Here is a 12,550-nt window from a genome sequence, read left to right as displayed (position 1 = left end):
CAGGTTCTCGGCATCGGGATGGGGGCGACCCGCTGCCTCGTGTCTCACTGGCCCTTTCTCGACACCGTGCCCTGCGTGTTGTAAGCCGCAGCCATCATCGGGCAGTGTCCGCTCACCAAGGCAGTGAACAGACTTGGGGAGACGTTAGGTTGGGTGTTGAGATAGAAAGAAGGCCCCAGCTCGCCCTCTACCCCTAAGCCCACTCCCCACTCTCCCACCGTGTGTCCCTTCCCTTCTCCACAACCAGAAGGGCAGTGAACTTCTCCAGAAGGCGGCCAGTTTTTAATAACCACACAAAACCTCGCGGACAATGAGGCCTGGTGGAGAACCGTGTGGCGCACAGATCAGAGCCTGTGATCTCACGTTCGGTAGCTGATCTGGGACCAATTCCTTCACCCCCTGAACCTCAGTTTCCTCATCTGTAACAGAACCACTGTCATACCAGCTGCTCCGGGTGAGCAGAAAACCTGCCTGAGATGCCCTGTGAGCGGGCACAAGTCTGGCACAGCAACGGGGGAGGGCCTACAACAGGTTATGATTCTGGATCCTGTCTGGGAATAGATTTCCTTTCGCTGACCCGTGGGGCGTGTGGGGGGTGCGAATCTCACTGAAACGAGAGACCCTAGGGTCTCACTTAAATTAGTAGCAGATTTGGTGGCCTGAGAGCAGATATGGGGCTCTCTAGCGGGGGTCCTGGTGACTTTCTGGGGAACCCCTTCTGTTTCCTGGTTCTGCTGGAATGGAACAGATCAGAGTTGCCGTGGGAGCATGTCTGAGTCCTCACGGAGGGCCCTGTGGGGGCTGGGGCACGGCCCGAACACCCAGCTGTGGGGCTTGGTCTCCATGGGCCTGGCATGGGCCATCCCTCGAGCCACCTCCTTTCTCCTGTAGGCCCTGGAGGTCTGTCTAACTGCCTTGGGGAGGGGATAAGGCTGCAGGAAACACAGAAGCTGGACATCTCTTTCTGGCATGAGACCCCAGAAAGCCATCTCTATCGGGAAACAAGGAGGGCCAACGGTCTCTGATAAAGGATATGAAGGATACACAGTGAGTCAGAGCAAGTGCTCCCAGCTCCTGTGGCTGGGTCTCCCTGGGCACAGGGAGTGGAGGGGACCAGAGGGAGTGACATCAATGGAGTTGTCAGTAGATTCCAAGAAGATGAACCCCACATGAAACTCCCAAGTATATTTGTGGGATCAGGAAGCAAAATGCCTGGGCTCTGTGGCTGGGGAAGAGGCAGGGTTCTGGAAAATTTGTGCTGCAGGATTATTTCCAGGCAGATGAGGCCTCAGGAGGCTTTACAGTGTTTTCGTGCCCCAGTGGTGTCCAAGAAGCCAGGTGTCCCATTCATCCAACACCTGCACCAGCTCCCAGATCTCACACATCCCGAGGGAGGAGAGGGCCGCAAGTGCACAGGGTCCCATGTGCATCACCTTGGTGGGAAGGCAACCAGAAAGAGAAATTGAATTGTCATAGGAAATTTGAGGAAATTCCATTTCTTGCATGCCTGAGCTTTTGACTGACGTTCCCAGCCACTGAACCTAGCGAAGTCTGGGGACCATCCTACCATGACCATCAAAGACACGGGATCCAGAAGGGGATCTGCTAGGGACTAGCCCGGAGCATGGAGCACTCTCTCCCACAGCTTCTCCCTCTGAGCCTCTGAGCAGCCTGCAGTGGAGCAGCCGCTGGCCCTTCTGGGGCCTGGCGCTGACCTTCTGACTCCCTGAGGTCTGAGGGCCCCGTCCCCATTGGGTCACGGGGCCTCGATAGTGTGGATTAGACAAGACACTATGTAACATAAAATCCTCAGTACTGTGTCTACTACAGGGTAAGTAAGCCCTTGATTAATGGTGGCTATTGTTCTCATGGTGATCACAGAAAATACACCTTCTGCCTCTTCCGTCTCCTTGGCATAGCCCTCACACTCACCCTCCCTACCCCATCCTCCTTTCTCCCCTAGGCCCTGGTCTCCTGGATGTTGGGACAGGGGATCCTGAGTGGATCGTGGGGGAGTTCTGGTCAGCCCACGCGGGGGTAGGGCTGTCCCTCACCATTGGAGGATGCCAGAACCTGGAAGGACCCCCAGACCAAAAGGCAGTCACACCCTAGTTCCCTGGATGGACGGGAAGGCAGCCCAGAGGAGGTGGGGCCAAAGCAGAGCCCAGGCCTGAGAGCCAGACCAGGCTCGCCCAGGCCACTGCCTTTCCTGCTGCTGCTCCCGCCCCACACCCCCTCCCACCCAGGCTGGATTCAGGCGTTGGGAGGAGGAGGAGGAAGAGGAAAAGAAGAAGGACTGCTGACTCACGTCTAATAATGGTATCGCTCACTTCCTTGGATCCAGTCCCAAAGGGGTGGTCCCCGAAAGTCGGGAGGCGGCAAAGCAGCCCATAATCCCCCTGCACGCTCTCCAGAGAACAGCACCGAGCTAATGGACTCAAGCCTGCCTCCTTCCCGAGGCCCTACAGAGCAACAGCCAAGACCCTGCAGCTGTCCGACAGCTTGTAGGACCTAGGGGTCACATGAGGCCCCATCAGGTGGGCAGGTGGGAGGGACATTGTCTCCTTCCATCTAGAGGTCCTGTCCTGGGAATTCAGACCTGTCTTCATCAACGCCGCCTGTGGGCGTGTACTGTGCCTGACACGGAGGGGCTCCAGGGAAGGAGCGGGGGGGACCCTGTTCAGAAGGCCCCCATGCAGGACTCCCCACTTTCTGCAGATAGCTGCACCTTGGCAACTCCCCTTCTTATTCCTTCTCTTTGCCTTCCCATCCTGTCCGTGCACCAGTCCTAACCATCCGATTGCCTCGCTGTCCCTGCAGCCATCTGCACGCTTGGGGCCACAGTAGCCTGTGCGGCCCTCCTGTCAACTCATCCTCTCCTACCTTTGCCAGGTGGCCAGAAATCTGACATCCAAGTGACATCACCCCCTGCATAATAATCACAGTGACACTTAGGGACCCTGGCCACCCACCTTCGTGGTGGCAGAGGAGCCCAGGCCGGCCTGTTCCGGCACCGTGCTCTCCCCCACCCCTCCACGTCACCCCCACCTCCCACAAGCAGTGCTGCTGTGGCTTTTAGCAGGCCCGACTTGGGGCTCTGGCCTCCGCCTCCTTGCTCTCACGGTTTTGCGACCTGTGATAGATCATGCTCAGGCTACGATGAACGTGGTGGCACAGGAAGAGGTAGAATGCAGAAGAATGTAACGGCAGGGCAGCAACAATTGCCTTGCAGGTGACAGGGAGACCCCTGAGTGCCAGTGCCAGCCTGAGGTGGGACAGTCAGGGCCATACAACAGAACACTCTGCAACAATGAGGAGGAGAGAAGTCCAAAGTTGGACTTTCTGCGGAGAGAAAGAAGCCAGACACAAAGGAGAACCGAGGTCTCCGGGATGCCGGGCATGTTCTATTTCTTGATCGCAGTGCTGGCCACGCAGGTGTATTCACGCTTTGTGAAATTCCATCAGAATGGACACTTGGTATGCATGACCTGCTCTGTAAGCATATGATACTTCAATACAAGGTTTACAGAAAAGGCAGCAGACCTGCAGCTCTGGGCCTTCTGACCTGCCAGATTCCCCGCTTCGGGCAGGATTTGTTGAGTTCTGAACTTCGGGCACACTTCGAAAGTAAAGATGCCCAGGGCCCCGTGCTCACGCCCTGGAGCCTGCTCTGTGTGCGTCCCTGGCACTGCCTGCCTGCTGTGTGCTGTTTGTTCGGTAGCAAACAGAAGTGAGAGCGTCCACAAACCCAGCCCGGGCTATTCTCACCGGCCCTTTCATCCGGAGCCGGTGGCCTGGCTTAGATCGCCAGCAGGCCAGCCTGCACACCTCAAAGGCAGGACGATTCCTGTGCACCGGGACAAAGGTTGTACAACTCGGCTCCTCTCTAGGCATCAAACCAATTACCTATGGTCATCACCCAGGATCTTGGCTCCACTCTGCTACAAAATAGGATCCAGCCGAACCCCTTCCCTTTTACAGGCGGGGAACCTGAGGCCCCACGATGGAAGGAGCTTGTCCAAGGCCACTTCATAGCTCTCCTGTGGGCAGGCCCTCACCCAGCTGTCCTCGAGAGCGAGTACCAGGTCTCTCTCCCCAGTGGCCCCCACCTGCCCTTCAAGATTGGGATTCTTTTAAAAGAATCTTAGAGGCTTAAAGCAAAAGGAGATGCATTTTCACTGGGCAGATTTGGGGCATGCTGGACTTCCTGGTGGGCAAAGGGCATTTCTGGGGCCGCCCAGCATGGGAGGGTCACAGCAGGCTGGCAGCCATCAACCCCTGTCTGCAAAAGCGGGGCACAGACATCAGCCCCAAACTCTGATCTCAAGGTTCAACACGGTGGGATGCTGTCGACATCCTTTCCCATGACCTTTGCAGCGACCACCCAGGGGCCGCCGGTGCGATCTGGGGGACAAATACAGCCTGTGGCCCTTTCAAAGCCAGTGAGGCCTGCGCCCTCTCCCCTTTGCTTCTCCATTGTCACCCCTGTTCACCCATTCCCATGTCACCCTCTGCACCCCAGCCTTCAGGCGATCTCGTCCCCTCCTTTCTTCCTTATTTATCCTCATATTCGCTTGTTCGTGCCGCCCCCCATCCTTCACCCCTCCACTCCCGAACTGCCGCTCCCCCATTCTCCCCTCCCTTCTTGCAGTCACAGCACTGACTCCTTTCTTCCTGTCCCCCAGGCGCACCTTTTCCTCACGCATCATGGCAGGTGTTAGCGTTGTGCTGATGCTCCCAGCCCCCTCCCTTCCGGACGGGAGGCGACTTTCACCGGCTAGACCCCTCGTGGTAGAGGATGGGCCTTGGCCCGTGGTGGCCGCTGGAGCTGACATGCGTCTCCCCTGAACCAGAGCCTTTCATGGCCAGTGTGAGCCCCCCACCCCCCGCCAGACATCATGGTTAACTGCGTCCCAGTGACCAGCTGCAGCCCGACAAAGAGGCTGGATTCAGAGCGAGGAGTGAATGGAGCCCAGCTCCCAGCCCACCACAGCAGCCGTGGAGGCGCCCCCTTCCAGAGAAGCTGCTGGAAGCAGGGCTGATTGACACGGGCCAGCTGTGCCCTCTGAACCCGGCACGGTGTTCACGCGAGGGTGTGCTTGCTTCCCTCGGGCTCTCCCCACAGATGGCACACCGTGACTGGGCCAGAAGTGGGATTCCGCGAGCGGACAATGTTGGGCTAGGGGCTCCCCCTCGGCCTGCTCCAGACCTTGTCAGAAGTGTCCAGTGCTCGAGCTCCTCCCCAGAGTCGGTCCCTCCCCTTGTCCTTCCTCGGGTCTCGGGTCTCAGACCTGCCCTGAGCTTCCCCGCCCTCTGCCTTTAATCTTCCACAGGCACCTCCCCAAATCAAGGCATATCTAATCCCATCCTGAAGCCCGCTTGACAGCTCACAAAGGCCGTGTGCACAAGCAAGAACGAATCTTTGTTTGCTCCCTGCTGCGGCATACCCTAGCCTTATTCACTCATTGACTCTCTCATCTGGCCACTCAGTCTACACTCAGCGACAAGCCATTCCTCCACCTGCCGCCTATTCATTGACTCCACTCCGACATCTACACGTACTGGCGCGTGTGAAGCTTAGGCTTTTGGTGTGTGGGCACCCTTGGTAGCCCAGGTTCCTGACAGATGTGAGTCCCCTCCCCCGCCACCCATCTGCCTCTGTCTCAGCCCTTTCTAACGTCTAGGGGACACTGTCAAAGTGGAGCCAGCGCTGACTCCACTGAATGGAGTGCAGGACATCAAGCCTCCCAGACGAAAGCCACCCGGGTAAAACCTTGAACACTCTCAATCCTGTCCCAGGCGGGGAAGGGGATTCGCCTCGTGTAGGGGACAGAGCAGGCAGACGGGGCAGACAGGCGAGCCGAGATTTGGAAATGAGACACGGTGGGGATTACTGCCTTTGAATCAGCCCTTCGTTCCCCAACCACTCGCTCCCTCTAAGTAGTGCGCTCATCTGTAGCCGCGCCACACACATCTGGGGCTTCGTGTCCTTCCCCGTTAGCTTGTAAGGCGGGTTTTTATAGGATGAGTGTTTGGGAGCCCCGCCACCTGCCTAAGGCCTCTGGGACCTGAATCTTCCTCCTTTTCAGCCACTCTTTCCTGGGGGTATGAACTGGGGTCAGACAGGGGATCAAAGAGTCAGAAGAAGGACTCTTGATTCTCCTTGCCCTGTTCTACCCTCCATATGGCCTCCCCCTAAAAGATTCATTCGTACCCCATTAAGAACCCTCAATAGCCCCCCATCAGCTTAAGGAGCAAGCCGAACTGCTTGGCATGATCCTTCACGGCCCTCCTCAGACTGACACCAGCCAGCCCCCTCCTGCCCCCTCCCCTGCACCTCTCCACCACACACCCTGTGCACAGCCAGTCGCCCTAGACTGCCTCCCTTTGCCAAGGGGGGAGTTAGACTCGATAGGCTTTCACTCTCTTGACTTTGCTCCTTCTTTCCACTCCACCTGAAGCGCTTTCCTGCTGCTTCACCCCCGGACACAGCCCATCTTGTTCCCTAGGACACCACTCAAGGGGGAGCTTCTTTGTGACCCCTGAATCAGCTACCATGATGTGAATGCGTTCATCCGGCCCCAGGGCATTGGTGTAATCCATGCCACAACAATCCCTTGCCTACCTGCCTGGTTTTCCCTGCCAGACGTCAATGTGGAGAAGGAGCTTTGGACAGGACATCAACCTGGCTCGGCCCTGCATCCCAGTAGTCGGTCCTGCCACCTTGAGCGAGCTACCCTACTTCTTCGAGTCTCTGGTTTTGCATCTGTAGGGTGAAAACCACACAAACCAAGAGGTGTGTGGGCTCGTTTTCTTGTCTTTGTGTGTCCTCGGCACCTCCCCTGGCGGCTGGTGCCTCATGGGCACCAATGGACTCATCTGGTCCAACTTCCTCATTCAGGAGATGGGGAGCCCGAAGTGCGGAGAAGGAAAACTCGCTCAAAGCCGTAGGTGAAATGGGTCTCAGGGAAGGGGCTGACCCCAGGCCTCAAGCCCTCCATTCCAGGCTCTCCTCCCACTTGTAGAGACCAGGTGGAGAGGGGTGATTGCCAGGAGGCCATCAGCCCCTTTCCAAAAGTCCTGCACCACCTGCTCTCCAGGTGGGGTCACCAGGCCCCATCCTGGCCCAGGTGGGTTGGTTCTAGCTATAGAATGATTGCAACCCATGCCCCTGAATCTGACATTAAGATCATAAGAACCACCAAGGTGCTGGAGCATATCCAAGGGGACAAAATCTCTGCGACACACCAAGGCTGTGTCTCAGGATGAGAGACCCCAGAAGAGGCAAGGCCACAAGAGCACAGGGCAAAACAAAAGGGAATCCAACTCAGAGACCCGCACTGCCTTCTCCTGCCCCTCCCCTTTCTCCCCCTCTTCCTGTTCTTCCTCATATTGGGATTAACCTCAGGAGGACCCATTTAAATTTTTTTTAATCTTTATTTTTGAGAGAGAGAGAGAGAGAGAGACAGAGTGTGAGCAGGGGAGGAGCAGAGAGAGAGGGAGACACGGAATCTGAAGCAGGCTCCAGGCTCTGAGCTGTCAGCACAGAGCCCGATGCGGGGCTCGAGCTCACGGACTTCAAGATGAGCTGAAGTCGGACGCTTAACTGACTGAGCCACCCAGGCGCCCCAGAAGGACCCATTTAAAATAAAATCAATAAATGTTCACAAAGTTCACATGGATAGCCACACTCGAAAGTAGCATTTAATTTTCAAGGGCAGCAGAATAGCTCTCCAGTGACATGGAAACAGGGGTGGTTGAGGGCTCTCTCACCCTGAGTCTCTCAACCCCCTTTCCTGACAAAATCCTAATAAAGCAGAAAGGATTTCCAGCGTTCGGGAGGCTGTGAGATCCTCTACATGTTCATTCCTAAGGAAATGGAGCCATTTCCATATCAAAAGACACACCCCATGTCTACCCCGTACAGCTGAAGATGGCTGGGATGGGGTGGAATTGAAGCAGGTGGGGAGGGTCTCTCTAACACCTGGAGCTTGTGATGGGCTATGAATCCCACATACCTGGATATTCCATAGTCACGATCAACCCCCAATAATCTCAGAATTCCAATACAGCACATCTTGAATATAGTTTGACCAAGCCCTGGCAGCTGAAGGGAAGGAAAAGTGCCAGAATCCACCCTATGGCACCAGTGCCCTTTATACTCCTTCTAGCAGCTTAAACCTGCGCAGAGCCCAGCACTGGAGGGCGTCTTGGCTCATGGCCCTACAGACAGAACCAGGGAGCTGGACAGATTCCCCATCTGAAAGCAGGTGTCTCTCATGCAGGGCTCATTCTATTTAGAGCCCATCTCTTTTCAAAAAGAAGAAAGAGAGAGAGTGAGGGAGAGGAAGAAGGAAGGAAGACAGTTGCGAGGGAAACATGAACTCAAGAGAGAAGATCTCAGGGCTAAGTGGTGCCCCCTCCCAATTCGTCTGTTGAGGTCTAACCTCCAGTGCCTCAGAATGGGACCGTATTTAGACATAAGGTCCTTAAAAAAGGCAATTAAATTAAATTAAATTAAGATATGGTCATCAGAGTGGGCTCTAATCCAGTGTAACTGGTGTTTTTATGAAAAGAGATGAAGGGAGTGCCTGGGTGGCTCAGTCTGTTAAGCGTCCAACCCTTGGTTTCAGCTTGGGTCATGATCTCGCGGTTCACGGGTTTGAGCCACATAGGGCTCCGTACTGACAGTGTGGAGCCTGCTTGGGATTCTCTGTTTCCCTCTCTCTATATATATAAATATAAATAAACATTTTTTTAATGTTTTAAAAAAAATAGAAAAGAAGAAACCAGGGCACAGACACACACAGAGGGAACACTGGGTAAGGACGCAGGGAGAAGGCGGCCAGCTACAAGCCAGGGAGAGGGGCCTCAGCAGGAACCAACCCTAAGGGCGCCTTGATCTCACACTTCTGGCCTCCAGAACTGGGAGAAAATAAACTTGTTATTTAAGCCACCCAGTCAGTGGTATTTGTCATGGCAGCCCGAGCAAACAGATACAAGGTCTGAAGTCCACTGTCACCCAGGACACATCATGACTTCATCATAACTTGGGTAGACATTTTTTCCTTGCATGGGTCTGCTCCTCCATAAACATATATGATTCATATGAACATAATTATAATATACGTTGATATTATAGATTGTTATTTTACAACTGCACTGGCATAAAGATAAACATGTTAATTAATACGATAGACTGAAAGATCTTCTTCAACCCACAAGCTTATTTTCCTCTTGGATATTACACACCTTTTAAAGCCCCCGTTGCTAAATTGGTACCGGTGGGCGGGCTGAGACCCAGCTCAGGCAGTTACAAGAAGCTGAGCTCTTGTGTAGAGGTGCCTGGCCTGGGGTGAGTGGCCATTTGTCAGCCTCTAAACCTCAGCTGAGCCAATAAGTGCACCCCACCTCCAAGGCCAAGTTCCCAGCCTGCCTCCTGGTTCCTCGCCAGTGACCCAAGTTGGAGAAGCACGCTTTGTGTGGCTCCCGGCCGCTCCCGGCCGCATCTCTGACTGTTTCAAAGGGCTTTTCTCCTGGGTCACGGCAGGCAAAGTCAGCAGGGAGAAGAAACCACTGCCTCCGCGGGCTGTGTCCTCCCCTCCCCTGCCCTGACCCCAGCCCCTCCCTCTGTTCTGGCTCTCCCACAAATCTCTAGGGAGGCCCCCGTCTTCTCTTCTGCAAAATGCACGGCTGGACAACATCAGTGGTTTTAGACTTTTTTTCCTGCCACGAAGGCTTTTCTTCTAGTGAATTCCTACATGGAAACCCAGCGGATAAAAAGAATAAATAAAAAGCTGTCTTGGCAGAATCAGCTAAGGGGCTGGATCAGCCCTAAGGGGCTTGTTCAGAGCCCCCAGGGTCCTAGGGACACTGTTTGAAAACCCCTGGGCCGGATAATCTCTTGGCCCCAGAGTGGGAAGGGAATGGCCTAAGTGCCCCAGCTAGTGGTTCTCCTGGGCTGGGGGCACCTTGTCCTGAGAAGTACAGAAGTTCTGACCCTCTACACCGCAGCCATGGACTCAGGGTCATGGGCGTAGCGGTCATGGCATAGAGACTTGGGCCAGAGGTCATGGACACAGAGATCATGGCACAGCAGTCACGGGCATAGCAGTTATGGGCACAGTTGTCATGGACAGAGAAGTCATTAATACTGTGATCATGGACACAGCAGTCACGGGCACTGGGATCATTGACACAGAGGTGATGGACATAAGATTCAGGGACACAGAGGTCACGAACACAGTAGTCATGGACAGAACAGTCATGGACACCGTGATGATGGTCACTGCAGTCATGGGCATGGGGGTCATAGGACGGCCATCACGGACACACGGTACTTACTAACACAGAGGTCACAGACACGGCACGTTCGTGCACATGGCAGTCACGCACAGCCCTCAGGGGCATTTCTGCTGAATCCATTAGCAGACTGGCGGCAAGTCCCCAACCCCTCCTTGGGAGCTCTCTAGCAAGCTAATCCCCGCATAGCTGAGCCATTAAATCATTGCTTCTCCTGCCTGTGGGCTGCCCAGGTACATCTGGCTTCATTTAGTCTCCCCCATTGAACAGAAACACATGTGGACCCTGGCGCGCCTCTGAGGTGGGAGTCTGTGTGTCAGGGCTTCTGGGGCGGGTGGGGCCGAGCAGCTATAAGAAGGGATCTAAGGCATCCTTTTCAAAAGTGTGTTTTTTGGCACAGGAGTGTCTTGTGAGATGTTAATGAGGTTCTATGGAAAAAAGGTTTCCTCGGTCAAGTGAATCTGGCAAACTCTGCACTCTGCACTCTGAACAAAAGTAAGCAGAGAATTGTGGGATTTCTCAGAGGCTTTGATAGGTGACCCTTAATGAAGGAGGGAAAGCAGTTTCCCAAGCATCCTTTGCTGGAGTATTGGGAAGGGCGCTTTGGGCTGCAGGTGAACAGGAAATCCAGTTCTAAACAGGTTAAACTCTCAAGGAAGGTCTGAGCTCACGAAATAGGAAGTCCAGAGGTGGGTGCTTCCAGGATCCGGCAGCCGACGATGGCGTCACAGCCAGAGCCCCTCCATCTTTCCCCTCCGCTCACCTCAGAGTGTTCTCCTTGGGATGGTGACCCCCATTGGACCCAGGATGGAAGACGCAGTTCCAGAACACCCCTGAGGACACTACGGAAGCCAGCAGTGGCGGGAGATGACTTCTTCCCAAACATCTTTTATGGGCAAAGTACACCTTTCCCCACAAATCTTCCAAAAGACTCCTTCACGTTTCATTGGCCAGAACTTTGGCACGTGCTCCTGATTAAACCAATGACTGATTGCTTTGCACCCATGTTCCCCAGACTGCAGACTGAGCCACCCCAGACTGCCACAACAAAATTCTGGGGTGCTGCAGGATATTTCACATTTTCAAGAGAAACACAGCAATACCGGTTACCACAGGAACTCCTAGTTCACATTACTTCATAGTTTCCACATTAGATCATGCTATATTCCTCTAATGGTATCAGATCTTTGAGAAGCTAAGTTTTCAGTGGTTACTGTAATTTAAAAAAAAAAAAAGCATGGAATGGAAACCAACGTGGAACAGAAGATGACAGCAGCAATGTCCACTCCAAATCCAAAGTCTGAGAAGTTGTGCAGTGCCCAACAGGGACAACCATCTCATCGGTATACAATTGTAGTTATTTAAGAATAAATTAAAATCATTACTTTTTTCTTTCAGTTCTTTATATTGCTTTTGCAGTTGGGTAATAAGTTGTCCCAGCATAAAAAGTTCCTAAGTTGCTTGAGCCTAACTCAGTGATCTTAGGTAATTCTTTAGGCTTAGGGGGGGCGCCCATGGAACTTCTAGCTAAAACTTCTCATAGTTTACTCCTTGTGACAGGGGCTGCAGCTTGAACCTGCCTCCCCCAAGACCCATGAAAGATGTATACCCGAATATAGCCTTGTAAAGGAAGAAGGAGGGGCCTGGGTCAGAAGGACAACCAACAGTGGCTGCTAAACTACGGCGTCACACTTTCAGAGTTGCTGATCCAAGCAAGCTATTCTGTTCTGAGGGTTTCTTTCTTCCCACTGTGCGTTATCACTGTTGGGGACTTGGTGACGCCCCCCCCCCCCCACCACCACCGAGATGCCCATGTTGTCTGGGATGGCTCCAGCCACAGCAATTCACAGTGCCTGTCTTTTGGCCTCACCAGCTCTGCTCTAGCCTGTTGACCTCTCTCCAGCCACCAGAGACAGTTCGAGACCTCGCCGCCCCCCAGATATGCATGGACACCAACTACTACCTTCCTGCCAGGCCTGGACCAGGCACCCGTGTCTGAGAGGAGTCACGTACCAGCCTGTGGTGCTTGTAAAGTGTGGGGTGCCCAAGGGGGCTCCCCTTGGCCTCTTGCCGTCGGAGCCAACCTGAACATGGTTGAACATCAACTACTGGCTGAACCCAGCTCAGCCCTCTGCCTGGCCCCGCCGCTTCTCCACGGCATCCCTCTCCATTCCCATTGTACTCCGGCTGCTGGCCTCCTTCCTGCCCCCAGGACCTTGGCATTTGCAGTTGCCACAGCCTGGGAGGG

At 54.4% G+C, this 12,550-nt stretch overlaps 1 long non-coding RNA gene across 1 annotated transcript; it reads right to left on the bottom strand.

The window, feature by feature from the left end:
* Positions 1-1,170: 1,170 nt before the first annotated feature.
* LOC102971172 lies at positions 1,171-3,100 on the bottom strand. The gene is made up of 2 exons (XR_446759.2): positions 2,309-3,100; positions 1,171-1,433 (listed from the first exon to the last, which is right to left on the bottom strand). It is a non-coding gene; the product is annotated as an uncharacterized LOC102971172 (long non-coding RNA).
* Between the last annotated feature and the right edge of the window lie 9,450 nt (positions 3,101-12,550).

This window comes from Panthera tigris, chromosome D2, assembly GCF_018350195.1.
Source record: "Panthera tigris isolate Pti1 chromosome D2, P.tigris_Pti1_mat1.1, whole genome shotgun sequence".
Classification (NCBI taxonomy): Eukaryota; Metazoa; Chordata; class Mammalia; order Carnivora; family Felidae; genus Panthera; species Panthera tigris.
This window is presented reverse-complemented; position numbering and strand designations above follow the sequence as displayed.